We start from the raw sequence: 6,122 nt of genomic DNA on the forward strand, positions 1-6,122 counted from the left end.
TAGGCTCTATAATGGGTTTTTTTTTTTTTTTTAGTATTAGCAATGCATATATATTCAATGGCTGGGAACACATGTAATGACAAACCCACCACAGTGGCATAGCTTGTTATATGTGAACCCAGCAAAGGTGGTGAAAGGTGGTAAGGCTGGTCTCTGTGGAACCATGGAGAGAAACAATGGATTGTTATATGGTTTCAACACTTCACCATGGCTTTTTGCATACCTGAACCCAATTGCTATGAAGTTTCTACGTTTCCACCATCATGTTTTGCAGCAAGACTAGTCATGGTTGCCGCAGATGCTCCAGCCTGTATGCTCTACTGCTCAGGTCTGCCTAGCAACTGCTGAGGCAGCTGCATCCATACTGTGATTGGCCACTGCGCCCTCCCTTTCTTCTCTGCCTGCACATAGCCTTCCAGATGCGCACCTGCAGCTTTGGAACCTTGGCAGCGCTGGAGCATCGCACCGCATCTCCTCCAGCAGCATTGACCTTGCAGGTGGCCATCCTTGGCACTCCTGTCTAGTCGCTGCCGTTTCCCCAAGAGACGCATTGACATGGCTGTTGCTGTTAGAGTTGGTGTTCTCCTTTTGTGAAAACACGGGCTGAGCGCAGGCATGTCTCTAGGGCACCCACTCTGAAAAGCCCTTGTCTCCCACTCTGTTCCTGCCCTCCATCATGCTCCTATCATGGCCCCGACACTTCTCAGGACTGTCAACAAGTCCTGCTGGCCCCCACCACCACTGCAGGACAAACAGCTTCCCTGCAGCCAGCAAGGATACTTGCTCAGGCAAACGTACACATGCACCCCCTCGGAAACTTCCCAGTGAGACATGCTGCCTCTGTACCTGGTATGGCTGACTGTGCTGATGCTCTCCATGGGCTTGGCTGCAGGAAGAGGTGGACCTTCCAACCTGTGTGAATCCGATGCCCAGGGGGAGGTGGGGTCATGGACTGGTATGCTTCCACATTGGCCTGAAGTGTGGCAGCAGCGGGGAGCGCTATTCTAGAGCAGCCTTCACCAACCTCGTGGCCTTCAGAGGCATTTGGACTGCAACTCCCAGGATTCCCAGCAAGGCCATTGAATGGGAATTTTGGGTGTTGTAGTCCAAACCTGTCTGGAGAAGGCTGTTCTAGAGCAACAGTCTTACTCTAATGAGTAATCAGTTGCTGCTTCTGAGCAGTGAAAAACAATAAAAACTTCAGGAGCAGTTGGCTGAGGCCATGCCCAGCAGAGTACTTGGATCAATGAGGGAGAAGCAGACAAGAGCAGTGTATCCTGGGATTGATTTTCAACCATGTGGGCTTATGGGATACCAGCTACCATTAGGAGAAAAGATGGAGAAGTATGGAAACCATGCATTTCTTTGAACCCAGGACCCAAGGTAAGAAACCATCTTCATTTAATGTTATGTGGAAATGCAGCTAAGAGAAAGAGAGGAAAATTTAAGAAAGTTAAAGTCACTCCATATCCCAACAAGTTATGGGAGTGACTTTCTTGCCTATTTGTTGAAGTATGAAAGCCAGCTTCAGTTAGGACTTTGTACATGCTCCAAATTCACAGCAGCACTGACACAACTTGTAATAGAAGCAGACTCTTAAGGACTCAGTCAGTCTTCTGAAAAATTCTGCCTTCAATTTTTATTTTGTTTTGAGAATCCAAACAATTAGAATAGGGTATTAAGTAGCAAAGACTAAGCTGCAAAGCTTCCCTGATAATTAGCAAAAACCAATAATTGTTGGAGAAGACAATAAATAATGCAAATATGCTCAATTTAAATAGAATCTAAATTGTATTAGCTTGGGCAGGTCAGCAGAATGCTTCCAAATTTGCAGCATTTGCTTGGAGATGGCCCCTGTTATCTGTGCTGCATTGAGGCATTCGATGGTGTGCTGGAAGTGGTGTCTGTGGAAGGCACCCAAAATCAGTCCGAGATGCCCAAAATTGGCCAGCGACGCGCACCCGTGGGTCAGGGCTTGGAAAGGATTATCTGTGTGAAGAGCTTAAAACTGGGGTATGAGTGTTAAAATATATGCATTGTCCTAGCTATTAACTTCATATTCTGTACTACTACTCTCAAATCAGATACAGCAAGGCTATACTAATGCTATTATCTCATAAATTCATTTTGACTTGATGTTAGGCTTGACACCTTCAAGATATGTGTGCCCATGCTGGACCTCAAAAAACCAATTCTGGGAGTATGGTGGGTGTTCACTTGCCCGCTGCACCAGCGTGCAAGTATGTTATTCCATTGTAGCTCCCTTAAAAACCGATCAGTTTGGTACATTTCTTTTGTCCCTATCTTAATATTTGTGGGGGAAGGGCAGAGTTTGGGGAGGTACCGAAAAGGTGCTTTAAGGCACCTATGCAGGTTTAGAAAGAGCAAAAACGCTGTGAAAACCTAGCATTCCCCAAGCAGGATGGGTCAACGGGTAGTCGGGGAATGGTAAAAGTTCTAGTAGAATGTTTTTCAGTCTAAATGTGCATAGGCTTGTGCCCTCATTATAGTAGATCAGTGGTTTTCAACCACCGGTTCAACACAGCTGCTACCATTAGAAGAAACTAGTTTGCTGTTTTATCTAATAAAATTTGTTTTTGACCATTGAAGAAGATGGTTTAACATTGACAACAAAATGCCACCTCTCTCTTCCAAATTAGATTCCTGGAAAGCAGTAGCTTAGGATAACCAAGAGGTAGACTTCTGTTTGGGCAGAATAGGAGCTCTGCTCAGTACTGGTACTAAAAATACATTCCTGGGCTGAGAATTCTTTAGTTTTAAGTGTACATCTTTTGCTCTAGGGCTTGGCTGGTAGATCTCAGGTTTCTAGTAAAAGAATGAAGAAGTTCCTGCAAAACCTGCAGTTTGTCCTCTCCTGATGTTTGCTTGTTTGTTTTTAACTGTCATTGCCCACAGAGAACAGTGCTTGGATAGATATGTGGTTTGCCAATTTACAGCCTAGGATCTGTGGTGCTGTATTTTGTCTCATTATTAATAAAGTTGTAGTGAGCTCTCGGGCCACTTGGTGGAGTAAGGAGACCTTTCATATCATGGGAATGTGTTCCCAATAAGCTTATTATGAAAGCCTTGATTCAGCTACAAAAAAATAAGACTGCCGTCTGCTTCAAATTGCCTTTTATTTTCAAGTGTACAACAGAATGTGTGAGAACCCTCATCCATATGTGGTTTGTCCTAGCAGATTATCTGTATGTAGGAAAATGCCATGCTTGAAGTAACCCAGAGATTTTGACCACAAGCTGTTGTTGGCCCAGTACCTGATGCATGGCAGCCTAGGGCCACCAAATGCCTCCCCCTGCTGCCTTGCCACTCCTGTCTTCTCCAGCTCTTTTGCAATGGAGGCATGAGCGTGTCATATTTTTGCTATCTGTGTTGGAGGTAATGGAGTAATCAGAATGGTAGAACAGTGGAGGCAAGAGACTTATTCGTTGCATTAATATTGGAGTTTGATATATGAGTTATTCAATTTTAATCTTTACAAAAACCCTGTGAGGTAGGACAGGGATGACGGTGGATGTATGACTGTCTCACATTTGTTCTGTTAATTACGCACTAAATGGGGATTTAATTCCTTGCCTTCCATAGTCCAAATCTAACTTTCAGTATATAATATCATACTGGAAAGAAAGCAGGGATTTTAAACAAAGGGGACATATTAAGATAAAAGGGGCATATCTGGTTATGAGAGGGAACCTGAGGCTCTGAGAGACCAAAAAAAAAGATACTACCATGAGAGGACGCAGGACAACCAGAGGCAGTTCCCAATGGATCTGATCCCAGGTGTGCCTCTGTACACTGAAGAAGACTGAGAAAGAGAACACAGAAACTAGAGAGGGCAGAAATGTCAGAAAATCCAGGACCGGATTTTGGCCCGGATCTGGATCTGGCGAGTCACTGAAATGAGAGCCAGTGTGGTGTCGTGGTTAAGAGCATGGGGCTGGGACTCAGGCAATCTGGGTTTGAGTCCCCGCTCGGCCATGGAGCCAACTGGCTGACTTTGGGCCAGTCACAGACTCTCAGCCCAACCCACCTCACAGGGTTGTTGTTGTGGGGATAGCTGGAGGAGGAGAATGATGTAAGCTGCCTTGAGCCCTTTGTAGGAAAATGGCAGGATATGAGCTGATAGATAGATAGATAGATAGATAGATAGATAGATAGATAGATAGATGTGAAGAGGCCTTGCTAAAGCCCCCAGCATCAAAGAGCAAGACTGGGAGGACGACCTGAGGCGGATTCTGACTGGATCTGTATCTGGATGTGCTTCCATACACTGATGAAGTCAGAGAAAGGAAACCAAGAAGGTCAGAAATTTAGGAAAACCTGGGGCCAAATTCCAAGCTGGATGGGGATCCAAGAAGAAACTGTGCTCTGAAGAGAATCTAGACAAGTAACCAGCAACTGAAACCAAGACATGGAGGACTGCTTGAGGCGGATTCTGACTGGATCTGCATCCTGGTGCGCCTCTGTACATTCAAAAAGACTGAGAAAGGAAGCCAAAAGACCAAGGAAGGGAGAAATTTAGGAAAATCCAGAACTGGATTCATAGCTGGATCTTGATCCGTCTTATACCAGTGCTCTGAAGAGGACATTGAAAAGTAATGCAGCAACGAACCAATAGGAGGAGGAGGACTACCCAAAGCAGATTCTCCCTAGAACTGCACCCTGGTGTGCCTCCATACTTGGAAGAAGACTGAGAAAGGGACCCAAGAGAACAGGGAAGGGATAAATTTAGGAAAACCCAGAACTGGATTCCAACCTGGATCTGGATCCGGGAAGGACCTGTGCTCTGAGGAGAACCTTGACAAGGAACCCAGCAACTGAAACTGAGAAATGGAGGACTACTCGAGGCAGATTCTGACTGGATTTCAATCCCAGAGTGGCTCCGAACATTGAAGAAGACCAAGAAAGGGACCCAAGAGACCGAGGAAGTGAGACATATGGGACAACCCAGAACTGGATTCCGACATGGATCTGGATGTGGCTAGTGCCAGTCCTCTGAAGAGGACCTTGAAAAGTAAGCAGCAACCAAACAAGAAGACAAGCAGGACTACCTGAGTCCAATGTTGCCCAGAACTGCATCCCGGTGGGCATCTGTACTCAGAAGAATACTGAGAAAGGGACCGAAGTGACCAGGGAAGGGAGAAATTTAGGAAAACCCGGAATGGGATTCCGAGCTGGACCTGGATCTGGGAAGAACCTATTCTTCAGGGGGGATGACCTTAGAGGATTCTGACTGGATCTGTATCTGGGTGTGCTTCTGTACACTGATGAAGATGGAGAAAGGAACCCAAGAAACCATGGATTTGTATCTGGGTGTGCTTCTGTGCAACCCAAGACATTTTGCTGCCCTCCCAAGGCAAAAATGCATCAAACTCAATGGTAGCCAAGTTATTTTAATGCCTGAGGCAGAATACCTGTCCACATCTCTGGCAGTGAAAATACAGCAACAAGTGAAGCAACAAACAATCCCTCCTGCTTCGTGACATCCCAAATTTACTGTCCAAGGCCAATGCCTCACTTAGCTTAATTATAAGTCTGGTCCAATTCAGAAGTGAGTGTCACAGCATCAGCTTTTTAGTGCTATAAGTGGAACATCCAAAGAGGAACTTGCATATTTTTCATGCAGTGAGATGCACAAGCTGTCCTATAGTTGATGCTCAGGAATACCAGTGAGGAAGACACAAATGCCTCCCATTTTGATGGTGCACCAGAAAGACAAAAAGCGCAACTTGCATTTTTTTTTTTTTCCTGAAGCCGGTTGAAAGACACAGAAGCGTATTTCATGTGAGGGGCAGTGGCATCCCATGGACATCAGATCCAGCAAACTGCACATTCCCGGGATGTGTGAATTGAACACAAGCAATTTGAAGGCAATTTGATGCAGACTGCAGCCTTCTTTTGTAACCAAACTGACACTTTCACAGTTAGTTTACTGGGGAGACATTCCTACAATAATAAGCATCTCAATGAATCAAACACAGAACATCCTTTTCCTAATCTCGTTCTGTTCCATTCTTGAAAAATCCAGATGTGGTCCCCATCTTGCTCTATGTTCTAAATTATGAGGCAGAGTTAAAAGCACAGGGGTGAAACCACTTTCCACC

This window comes from Varanus komodoensis, unplaced genomic scaffold (assembly GCF_004798865.1).
Source record: "Varanus komodoensis strain SLA01 unplaced genomic scaffold, ASM479886v1 scaffold12, whole genome shotgun sequence".
NCBI lineage: Eukaryota > Metazoa > Chordata > Lepidosauria > Squamata > Varanidae > Varanus > Varanus komodoensis.